The 12,845-nt window shown below is 41.8% G+C and overlaps 2 pseudogenes; one reads left to right on the forward strand and one right to left on the reverse strand.

The window, feature by feature from the left end:
• Positions 1-285: 285 nt before the first annotated feature.
• On the reverse strand, positions 286-9,349 carry LOC113030931 (neoverrucotoxin subunit alpha-like; annotated as a pseudogene).
• Positions 9,350-9,779: 430 nt separating this feature from the next.
• Positions 9,780-12,845, forward strand: part of LOC113030932 (BUD13 homolog) — a 9,582-nt pseudogene continuing 6,516 nt past the window's right edge.

Genomic DNA, 12,845 nt, shown 5'->3' on the forward strand with positions numbered 1-12,845 from the left:
TTTGATTTTGGAACCCCTGAAAACTCTTTCGACATGCATGAAAAGGTTTTTACTCAAAGACAAATTTCACAGAAATGAGAGAAGTTTAAGATATTTTAAGAAGTTAAGATTTTAATTATTTTAAAAAGGCATATATTTAAGGACAGTTTATGGACAATATCAATAGCAGAAACCAGTCTGACTTGAAATATTTTTCTGTACATAATTACTGTTTTAGCAGCCACCTGAGAAAAATGTGACCCTATATATTAAAATAATCAGCAATTTCATGTTAAAAATTTTACACTATGAACCTGGAAGAATATTATTTTGTAAGTACTTACACCACATCAGATCTCTCCTATCCATTTCATTTTCCACATCATTGATATACGCCCTGAGAAATTCTCAGTGATCAGGAAGTTCTTCCTGTAGTGGTAGATACTTCCTCCCTTGTAATTATCATTTGAAATGGCTGCTACTAGGAAACGGAAACTGTTGTTGTTCTTCAGAGCTTTGGCAAGGTCATGGACAACTTCGGCCTTTTCTGTCATCTGCTTTATCGCTTCATCTGAGCGGTACCATTGGTCCTGGGTAGGTGGAGTGTTACCATCAGTACCTTCCAGTTTCTTTTTCTCCAAGTAGTCAGACATGTTCTGCAGATATGGGTCAATGGATTTCAGGGAGGTGAAAACAAAGCAGAGAACTTCCTCTACTCCTGGTTTAAACACCTCTCTGTCCAGCTCAGACTGATCTGAGATGATCTTTGTTCCCTCCATCATGTCTACAAAGTACCTGATGATGGTGACTTCTCTCTCTTCATCTTTGATCCACTTGGTTAATCTCTCCTGACTGAACGGTGACTTGTCTCTGTCATAAAACACTTTCACTAATTCCTGCTCATCTTCCTCACCTGCCCTGATGGAGGGAAGTTTCTCAGCCATTGTTTCCTGGAGTGAAGATCTGAAATACTCACAGAGCTTCTTGAATCTGCTCAACTTTTCTTGTATCTGTGGAAAGCTTCTCACCACTCTGTCCTCCAGCAGATCATTGCATCTTATGTCAAGGTTATGAAGCTCCTGTAAGGTATCTTCAGCCTTACTAATAAATCCATTGCTTATCATGTAAGCAGCTTTTGGATGGAATTTCTTCAGAGGCATCAGTGTGACCTTCAGTGGAACACAGTTTTCTCTGTTTTCTCCCAGTAGTTTTGGAAGTTGGATGTAGGTCTTCACTGCATCTTCAAATGTTGCAGGGTTGCTTTCAAGGATGAAGTCTCCATAGAACTTGCAGGTGAATTTATCAGTCACAGCTTTTTCTTCATCACTCAGCTTGATGTCAACTTTCCCCTCAACATTAAATGAGGTGATCTTTTTTATTAGGATAGCTTGTATGCTATCCTGGATTACCTGAATGCTGCTATCATCTAGCTTCTCACTGTCAAACACAAAGAAAGCATTTGCTCCATAAAGGATTCCTGTGACTACATGTGTCGCCAAACGTTTCACATTTTTTGCTTCTTGAGAGTTTTTGGTTTCATCAGGAGTCAACATCAGCTGTTTGAATTTAGTGGTAGCTTTGTAATGAAGTGTGACTCGACACTGATGATGTGATTTCTTCCTATCATTCAGATACTTGGCTGATCCTTCAACTTCAATGAGCCCACCCAGGAAACTGGCCTTCAGAGAACCATTAACATCCAGCAGTGCCGACTTTTTTTCAATGGAATCCGTTAAATTGATGTGAAATTCACTGCTGTGCTGATTATGCTCCACTGGCTTCTTCTGCAGAGTTTTATTATTCCACAGTGTGACACCTTTAAGACACGAAATCCACAAAATGGAAAAAAAAATTCTTTAGAAAGTTTAGAAACGAAATAGATTAAAATTGTATTTGAAATGTACTAAAAAATGTAAAACTTAATTTCAAAACAGTTTTAGTGAAACTGTAACACTCATAAAGCTCTAGAGAGTTAGAAATCTCATGGTTTTTACTCTGCAAAAAACATGCTTCAAAGTTTTTATTCTGTTAATGGTTTTTTTGAGACAGAATCTATTCTGTTCTTTCAGAGATTTCCAAATGAATTAATCTTAAGGTTGTCTGTTCTTTAAAGGGTTTTTTTTGCTCCTTTTGTTACTCACCCTTTTCATTTAAACTATTATTTTCTTCATACAGTATTTTCATTAAATGGTCATTAATATTTCATTGCTGCTATGATAAATATTTCTTTGATGCATCTACTTACCCTATAAGTAGATAGGTCATTTAAGAAACAAATTAGTGTGGGTTTTTGCTGGCCATACGGCTGATTGCTTGAACAACAAATCACATTTTACCTGGGATGAGTTTCCCTCTCCGTGCATCATAGAGCATCCCTAAACTGAAAGGTTGACCCAGAGCAGCCACCTCCAAAACAGATGATGCTCCTACATGAATAAAAACATGTGGTCATAAATACAATGTGACCACTCAGCTTCTTTCATGTGATCAAACATGTGATCAACCCCACTTTGAACACAGTCTGTATATAAAATGTGGATGTGAAATTATGTTGTTTGTAGGCTTTTGTTTGTAGGCCTTTAACACTAGCATCCCCAGGCTTCTACCTTTCTACCTATAAAACCCGAGAGCAGTCAAATGGTGGAAGTGGAAGCTAAATTGGCTAGTCATTCATATGTATATTAGGTCGTTACCTAGGAATTCTGGAGGGAGGGGAGTGGGGGTGAGTGATTGAGGGGGTGGGGGAGCTGCTAAAAGCTGTGAACTTCCTTTTGTGTTTCATCTTGATGCATTCTCAATCATCCAGGGAAATAAATCTCCAAAAGTCACCAACTTGGAGTGTTTCAGTTTGCCATCTTAGGGAGAAATCAACACACATGGGTGTATGTCCTTTGTTGCTGAGATTTATTGATAAAAACAGTACAAAAAACCAACCATTTGTACACATATTTACAAATGGCCTGCTGAGTGGTGCATGGAGCATGTTCATTGGTTCATGGACCTCCCTGAACTAATGGCATTTATTGCAATTGTCATCTTGCGGGGGTTAACAGGGTTCCATCTCTAAATGACTGCTGGTCAGCAAACCTGGGAAACCCACAGATAATTGGAACTATGGCACGAAACCGCTTCCAAAACATCATGCAACACCTACGCTTTGATGACAAGTCCACCCGCAGTGATCGAGCAAAGACTGATAAGTTCGCTGCAATTTCCAGTGTGTGGGGATCATTTGTCACCAACTGCATCACGTGCTACAACCCTGGTCTACATATCACCGTTGATGAACAGCTTTTCCCATCAAAGACTCGGTGCTGTTTCCTGCAGTATATTGCAAGTAAACCGGACAAGTTTGGGATCAAGTTTTGGGGGGCTTGCGACCTAAAATCCAAGTACATTTGCAATGTCTTCCCATATCTTGGCAAGGACCCCAGTCGTCCCACTGGGGAGAGACTTTCTGAAAATGTAGTAATGAGGCTGATGGAACCATTCCTAGACAAGGGCAGAAATGTTACCACGGACAATTTTTTCACATCGCTTTCACTGGCACAAAAACTTCTTAGACGGAAAACCACCATCCTCGGCACAGTCAACAGGATTCGCAGGGAAATTCCTCAATCCACTAGACAGACAGATCGCAATGTATTCACCACTCAGGTATGTTGCAGGTCTTTTGTGGTTCTATGTTTATGTGTTTCATTGTGTGTAAAAGGGCTATGAAAATAACAATTTATCTTATTTCTTAGGTGTTTTCAACCTCTGCTGCCACGCTGACGGCGTATGCGGCCAAACGGAAGAAGACAGTCTATATTCTTAGCAGCATGCACAGCGTGGTTCAGACTGATAACACCACCAAAAGGAAGCCAAACACTGTCACCCTTTACAACAAAACAAAGTGTGGCGTGGATGTGATGGACCAGATGGTTCGGGAGTACACTGTCCGCAAAGGAACACGGCGCTGGCCAGTCGCCGTGTTTTATAACATGATTGACATGGCAGCACTGAATGCACATGTGCTGTATCAAGCATGCACCGGGACGAAGGAAAGACGGGTGGACTTCCTGGTGGCGCTTGCAACAGAGGTGGCTCACTCTCATGTAGCTGCGAAGAAGGCAAGAAAAGATCAGTTGCTTCGGGCAGAACCCTCCACACCGAGCCCTGGAAAAAGAGCCACGTGTCAGGTCAAAAACAAATGCAAGAAAAATCAGGCCACTGTGCGATGTGTTCACTGCTACAGGTACACATGTGGTAAATGCAGACGACAGATACCGTGGCAGTGCCAGGATTGTGAGTGATTGCTGAAAATGTTGAAATGTACTCACTCACTTTTTATCATTATTTGTAAATATGTGTACAAATGGTTGGTTTTTTGTACTGTTTTCATCAATAAATGTCAGCAACAAAGGACATACAAAGGACATGTGTTGATTTCTCCCTAAGATGGCAAACTGAAACACTCCACTCCCAAACCCCCTCAATCACTCACCCCCACTCCCCTCCCTCCAGAATTCCTAGGTAACGACCTAATATACATATGAATGACTCCAGCATTTGACTGACTGCTCTCCGGCTTTTAACCCTCTAAAGCCTAACCTATCACTAATGTCTGTTTTGTGATGTTCGCTGGGTGCCCCGCCTGGGGGACTCTGTTGTCCTACTGGGAGACTTCAGTGCTCAAGTGGGCAATGGCAGTGAGACCTGGATGGGTATGATGGGGAGGAACGGCCTCCTGGATCTGAACCGAGCAATGTTTTGTCATTAAACTTCTGTGCAAACCACAGTTTGACCATAAAGAACACCATGTTCGAACATAAGAGTGTCCATAAGTGCACGTGGCCCCAGGACACACTAGGCTGCAGCTTGATGATCAATTTTGTAATCGTATCACCAGACCCAAGGCCATATGTTTTGGACACTCGGGTAAAGAGATGGGCTAAGCTGTCAACTGATCACCACGTGGTGAAACCATGGGTCAGTTCTCTGTACTCCCTGTCGTCCCCATCAGTGATGAGGCCGACTATTGGCAAGTGGTCAGAGAACTCCTGCAGGAAGCACTGGGTGGAGCTGTGGGAGAAGTCTGCCGTGTAGATGGTGAAGAGGAACGGTGCCAGAACCATTCCCTTTTGCAGACAACCCTGTCCAACACACAGCCCTGAATTCTCACACACTGTGGTTGGTCAGTGAGGTAGTCCAGAATCCAGGTAGTGAGGTGATGGTCCACTCCTGAGTTCTCCAGCTTGTCCTTCAGAACTGAGGGAAGAATGGTGTTGAAGGCACTGGAGAAATCAAAGAACATGATCCTCACAGTGCTCCCAGCGGTCTCCAGGTGAGCGAGGGAATGAAGTAGGAGGTGAATGATCCGCTCCAATTACAGGCTGGTAGGCCAACTGAAGTGGGTCCAGTGATGAGCTCACCAGGTCCGAAACTTAGCCAGGACCAGCCGCTCCAGGGTTTTCATCAGGTGGGATGTCAGAGCCACTGGCCTGTAGCTGTTGAAGTCCTTAGGGGGTGAAGTCTTTGGCACTGGTACAACACAGGAGGTTTTCCAGAGCTGTGGGACTCTCTCCAGCCTCAGGCTCAGGTTGAAGAGGTGCTCCATCACCCCACACAGTTGGTCTGCACAGAACCTGAAGACCCTTGTGCTGATGCCATCTGGACCCGCTGCCTTCTTGGCTTTAATCCTCCTCAGTTCCCTCCTAACCTGTGTGTTTGAGAGAGTCAGGCTGGAGCCTTGTGTTGAGTGTGTATTGGATGCTGTTGTTGGGGGTGGGGAGGAGTGAGCAGGGTGGGTAGAGGAGGTGTGAAGGGTCTGAGGTGTCAGAGGTGGAGCAGCAGCAGTGGGGGTGGTTAAGTCTGCAGCCCATATTGGAGACTGTCTCATATATGAATCAAATCTGTTGAAGAAATGATTCAGTTCATTTGCCCACCTCACATCCCTCCCAGGCAGAGAGTTCTGCTGTTTGTGGCCCGAGATGGTTCTGAGGCCTCTCCAGACTTCACCAACGTTGTTTTGCTGAAGCTGGTTCTCCATCTTCTGCCTGTAGCTGTCCTTCCCATTCCTTATCAGTCCCCTCAGCTCTCTCTGCACCCTTTTCAACTCCTCCTTGTCTCTGGATTTGAAGGCCCCCCTCTTCTGCTTGAGGACGCTTTAATTTCTGGGGTAATCCACAGTTTGTTGTTGGAGAAACTCCGCACAGTCCTGGTGGGTGCAGTGTTATCCACACAGAAGTTAATATAGTCCGTATTGCAGGTCACAAGGCTGTCGATGTCCTGTCCGTGGTCAACACAGATCACCTCCCACACAGTCGACTCAAAACAATCCTTAAGAGCCTCCTCGCTCTCCTCTGACCATCTCTGTACTGTGCGGTCGGCTGGTGGCTCCCTGCGCACTAAGGGCTCATAACCAGGGACAAGGTGCACCAGGTTGTGATCAGATCTCCGCAGCGGAGGGAGAAGTGATGAGCTGTATGCCTCTTCTGCATTGGTGTACAGTAAATCCAGTGTTTTATTGTCTGTGGTTGGGCAGGTCACATACTGGGTGAAGGTGAGCAGTGTGGAGTCCAGTGAGACATGATTAAAGTCCCATGATGTTAGGAGAAGGGCTCTCGGAGATTGCGTTTGCAGTCTGCTGACCACAGAGTGGAGAGAGTAACAGGCTGAATCCGCGTTGGCTGAGGGGGGGGGAAGTACGCCGGGGGAGGTAGTACGGACACATGCTAACAGCTAACAGTTCAATGTCTCTGCTACAGAGTTTCTCTTTCACAGTGATGTGTCTGGGGTTACACCCTCTGTCATTCACAAACACTGCCAATCCCCCTCCTTTCCTCCTCCTGCTTTCTCTCGTCCTGTCCGCCCGTAGCAGCTGAAATCCAGGTACAATCACGCTTGTGTCCATAGTTAGCGATGTTAGCCAGGACTCCGTTAGCATGATGCTACATTACCGGTATTCCCTCTGTGACCAGGTTAGCAACGTGAGCTCATCCATCTTATTGGGCAGCGATCTTACATTTCCAGTGATTGCAGAAGGGAGAGATGGTCTATAATGCTTCCTTCTTGGGCGAAGGCGCTCCCTCCCAGCACGACACCCACGTCTTTTCCTCCTCAGCTCGCTGGGAATGTCGTGCCTGTCCGCCGGCAGCTCCGCTGCGGGACGCAGCGCTAACAGCTGATCCCTACTGTAAACAAAGGATCCATGTGCTGGGTTCCCAGACATGGGTGAAAAAGGTGGAAAAAAATGGAGAAAGACAACCAAGACTAGCACAAAACGGTACTCCATGATTGCAGAATCTAATTGCTAAAACTTTAGTTACAAAAAATTATGAGAAAAATAAAGAGGAGATAAGAAAGAAGCTCAGAATGAGCTGAGCTGCTGTAACAGGCTGCCACGCACGGGGAGCACTGGAAGTAAGTGCTTATATTTCCCCTTTTTTTCCCTAGTCTGTTTGCTCATGCAAAATGAAATGTGATTAATATAGAATAAAAATGAATGATATTTAATTGTGATGAATCAAAATTAATCCACTGTAACCCTGTGACAAATCTGATTAAACATTTTAATTGTTTGACAGCACTAATAATATATTATATATTAGTGTATACTTACCTATTAGTGTATAGGTTTTTTTTAAAAAGTTGTATTTCACAGGAGAGAACCTGTGTTAGAAGATTGAAGAAAACTATTCAAATTATCTTTGAATTTAAGCATAAATTCTTTGTGTTTGTTCTGCATTTAGTTCATTATATTGCATAAATGTCTGTTAGAAGCTTAAATATGAAGTTGAAAAAAATCATTGTTATTGTAACCAGGCTATTGATCAAGTAATTTCTATTAATCACGATTAATTACAGAAAATTTTGAGATTAATTTTTTTAAAATTTTATCTATTGACAGCACTGAGAATAATATATACTAATAATATATACTATATATACACAGAGAAGCTGGAACTGATTCAGCTCCTAACTGACCAGATCAGTATCCCAAACGTTTAACTGAATTGAGGCTATACTCTGAGGAATAATTGTTCCTTTAACTGTATATAAAATACATAACAGGACGTCAGGTCAGGGGAAAGCTGTCTTCATCCCCACCCTCCAAGATTAAGTATCAAACCCCAGAAACAGGTCGTACATTAAAGAAACATACACCCTCCATGACCGACTATCAAGACTACGTGAAGTACCCTCTGGGAGTCTACTAGAAAAGGTGTTTGCACCATCATGGACAATCCCTACTCCAGTCATCAAGAAACCAACCAATTGATCTACAAGGAGCAGTGCCCTCCATAAAAAAGGAGACTAGAGGCAAAGACCAAGGCAGCAGGAAAGTTTCTGGAGAACTATTGGAACTGCAGAAAGGTGTGATGAAAAAAGGGTGCCTACACTACTACAAGTTGCGTGTACCTGACCAAACAAAGTTACACCCTTGCTCAGCCACTTGAAGTGGTATACCAGAGAGACAGAAGGCAGGAAAATAGATCAGCTGTTTTCCATTCAACCATCGAAGGTGTACTCTGTGATAGGAGAACAATAACAGAAAATCCCCAACAAGGCTGGAGATGGAACAATACTGGAAGACCATATGGGAGAGGTATGCAACACACAACAACAGTGGCTAGTGGATCTAAGAGCAGACCATAATAACCTCCCTGAACAGGATCCACTAACTGTCACAGTGGCAGACATCCAAGAAAGGGAATCAAACATGAACAGTTGGACACTTGAGATTGTAAGACCAGGCTGACTAACCTGTTCACCATCTGGACTGACTACAAGAAAGCCTATGATCAATGCCTCACACATGGATCCTGGAATGCCTCAGACTGTACAAGCTCAATGGGACCCTAAGAGCCTTCATCAGGAACTCAGTGGGGATGTGGTGAACAACACTAGAGGACAACTTCAAGCCAATTCTGCAAGCTGCCATCACAAGTGGAAATTATCCAGGAGACGCTCTGTCCTCACTGCTGTTTTGCATAGGTCTGAATCATTTAAGCCAGATCATCAACAAGACTGGCAACTAATACTGACTAAAGAATGAACCTAACATCAGCCACCTCCACTACATGGATGAGGATTGCACTGAATGCTAGGAGTGAAAGGGCGAGGAGTAAGCTGAGAATGTACGCTAAGTGATAGAAAGGAGGTTGAGGACTAGTGAGTGTCAGAACCACTTTCCAGCATGCAACAACAAAGAGGGACAGAAAAGCAGTCAGTTTGCCTCACGCAGGGCAACACATCTCCGTCGCATAGAGTTGATCAGGTTGTTGACCGTGGCCTGTGGAATGTTGGTCCACTCCTCTTCAATAGTTGTGTGAAGTTGCTGAATATTGGCAGGAACTGGAACACCCATCCAGAGCATCCCAAACATGCTCATTGGGTGATATGTCTGGTGAGTATGCTGGCCATGCAAGAACTGGGATGTTTTCAGCTTCCAGGAATTGCCTACAGATCCTTGCAATATGGAGCCGTGCGTTATCATGCTGCAACATGAGGTGATGGTCGTGCATGAATGGCTTAACAATGGGCCTCAGAATCTTGTCACGGTACGGTAAAATGCCATCAAGAAAATACACCTGTGTTCGTTGTCCATAGCATACGCCTGCTCATGCCAGAATCCCACCGCCACCATGGGCCACTCGATCCACAACGCTGACATCAGCAAACCACTCACGCACACGACGCCACACACGCTGTCTGCTATCTGCCCTAAACAGTGAAAACCGGGACTCATCTGTGAACAGAATGCCTCTCCAACGTGCCAAATCGATGTGAGTGTTTGCCCACTCAAGTCGGTTACGATGACGACCCTGATGAGGACGACGAGCATGCAGATGAGCTTCCCTGAGACGGTTTCTGACAGTTTGTGCAGAAATTCTTTGGTTATGCAAACCGATTGTTGCTGCAGCTGTCCGGGTGGCTGATACATATCTCCATTCTGAATTTTCACAACAGGCTCATTACTTTTGGTTTAATGCATTTGAGGGAAATTGTTAGTCACTCAACATATTCATATTCATATTCAAATTCTAGACATCAAATCAATTTAAACCTAAATGGCAGGAAAAGTAACACATAAAACAAAATCCTGATTGTCTATCCATTTCCAGGGTTTATAACACACAATGAGATTTAAGAAGCAAAAAACAAAACATAACAACAAAAAACAAAAAAACAATTTATACAGCATTTATAGTGCAATAATCAGGGATTAAATGGGCAAAAACTGTAATTTTTGAGCAGATGCCCATAACTTGTACAATATTTCAGCATAAAGCTAGTGCTACAGAAGAGAAGCAAGCATAAAGGAAGTAACTTATTTCAAAGTTACAGATAATTTTAAATTCAACAAACATTTCAAAACATTTATCAACAAATATCAGCAAACAATCTGTTCAAAACAAAACAATTTGTGTTCAGATTGCTGCACTGTGTGTCTGCTAGCTAAACGAACAGCTAGTGTGTTTCACAGGGAGAAAAAAGAATGAGAGAGAACTTCACAAAGAGAAATGTTATATTTTAAAGTTAAGGACTGCAAAGTGACATTTGATAAACCCCAAATTTAAAGCTTAAATATTAGGTCCTCATTCTTTTTAGAGTTTGTCAGACACTGGATCTGTACAAGACGTGAAGTTATTTTTTTTCATATTGTGATACATCAGAGATTGAACTATATTAACTTGCATGTTCTTCAAATGTTGTATAGAAAGGGAGCTTATGGCATGTTGCACCAGTACGTATGGAGTACTGGACTGGTGCAGAGCAGCTGTGGGGCTCATGGTCAGTGTTAGGTTACATAAAGGGTATCAGACATGGAAATGAACCATGTCAGCCAAAGATAATTAGGTTTGGAGGCAGTCAGTGGCCTACAACGCAATGACCTTTTTTCTTTAAAAAAGAAGTGTTTTTTTTCTCTGCTTGTGTTTTACAAAAAGGATGTTTAAGTTTTGTCAGTTCATTCAGTTTTTAAAAATGATGTTTATATTTCATTGTATTATTATTTTATTATAAATAAAACATGAGGTTTAGTTAGCTTTAAAAAAATAGCTGGTGGAAATGTCCCTGAAAAAACTTATTTTAACTTTGAGTACATTTCAGAGTCTGTATGTCTTTTACCATTACTTGAGTAAAAAATGATAAATCAGTACTGAAACTTTTAACATAATATTTTTTAAATGTCTTTACTTTCGGCACCTTGGGAGAATTTCATCTTCCACAATTGGCACTTACAGGGCAATTTATCACATAAAACATCAGTGTCGTGTATATATATCATAAATAATATTTTAATATTTGTCATCTGTCATATGTTAAAGAGACAATGTAAGTAATATTTAAATGTAATGAGAGTGGAATATATTCACTTTTTTGTAATCCAATTATGCATGTCTTGGTTACATTAAATATATTACAATCAACCAGGCCTACATTTAAATTCAGTTTCAGCTACAGTTTTTATTTATTTAGGACTCAGTCACAATTATCAAAAAGCACTTTATATTGTAAAGTAAATTTTTAATATAATTTAAATTATTACGTTTTAGACTCACCTTTTCCTCTGCTTGGATTCTGTGTCTCACCCATGTCTGACAGAGATCCTGAGATGGAGATCCTGGTTTGGGTCCCATTTGAACCTCTCGCTTGTTACTTTTTCTTTCACTTACTGGTTTTGTTTACGTACAAAAAAGGGTTCTGAGTAACCCTGTACAATGTAAAAGTTGGGAATGGCTGACTCATCTCCCCAACACCAAATAACCTTCCCCTAAATCACATCTTCTGTTACCGAGCCTCTCCAATGGGAATAATAATGGCCTGCTCTAAAGCCTTAGCTCATTACTGCAGTGCATGAGCCATTAATTTCTTTGTGTAATCACAACTGTAGCTGAAACACTTGTACTTGAAAAACTTTGTAGCCTTGAACAAGTCATTTTGGACTGTGGTGACTGGAGGTCTAAACCACATTAAAGTTTCATGTTGAATTGAAATGGTGCAAACTGGCTTCCACTTTTGAGTAAGCTGCCAACGTGGTAGAACTGAAATTCAGGAAAACACAGACATGATTCATTTCCCTGTTTGCAGCCACTGTGAAAGGTTGTTGCACATATCCTGTTAACAGATTAATTGTTCCAATTTAAAACTGAAGCATTACTTAATGGTACAACGTTTTTAACAGTCTTATAGGAATGGGATCCAATTGATGAAAGACAGAAATTATTATGTAGTATGGTTTAATTTTTGGTCAGCTCTCTTAATACTACGCTTCAGAGTACTCTGACTTAATTGGTCGTTTACGATCCTGCCATGCATTGCATTTGTCTTAACCATCAGGAACCTCACGTTACTTTTATCGGTGGAAAAAGTTAGCGGTCATCTCCAGCTCACTGTTATGTTTGTATGCTATGCTAACATACCAACTACAGTAACCTACAAACGTACTGCTGGGTAGTTTCTGTCTATCATCTTATGTTGGAAGTGATTGCAGAGCTGTACGTTTTAATTTTTTTCAGAAACTCTCAGTCAGACATGCTATATAATATATGTATATATATATATATGGTTATTATCTTTAGGTAGAACTAGCGAGCTAATCCTTGCTAACTTGTAACTCCTTAATGTTAATAAATTTGTTTTCATGGATGCCTGGATGTTACTTAATTAACTTTTAATTGTTAACACCTGGTAAAGCAGCATTGCTGATCCCTTTTTAGTGTGACAAGTCCACTGAAAATATCTGAAATTGTGGGCTGGCCAAAAAACCTGTCAAACTCTGTGACAAAACAGCATGGGTATACGGCTTAATTTTTTGCCAGAACTGCCAGCCAATTTAAATAATTTTATAGCAAACTCACTACTTTAACAAGCTAGAG

This window comes from Astatotilapia calliptera, chromosome 10, assembly GCF_900246225.1.
Source record: "Astatotilapia calliptera chromosome 10, fAstCal1.2, whole genome shotgun sequence".
NCBI classification, from domain to species: domain Eukaryota; kingdom Metazoa; phylum Chordata; class Actinopteri; order Cichliformes; family Cichlidae; genus Astatotilapia; species Astatotilapia calliptera.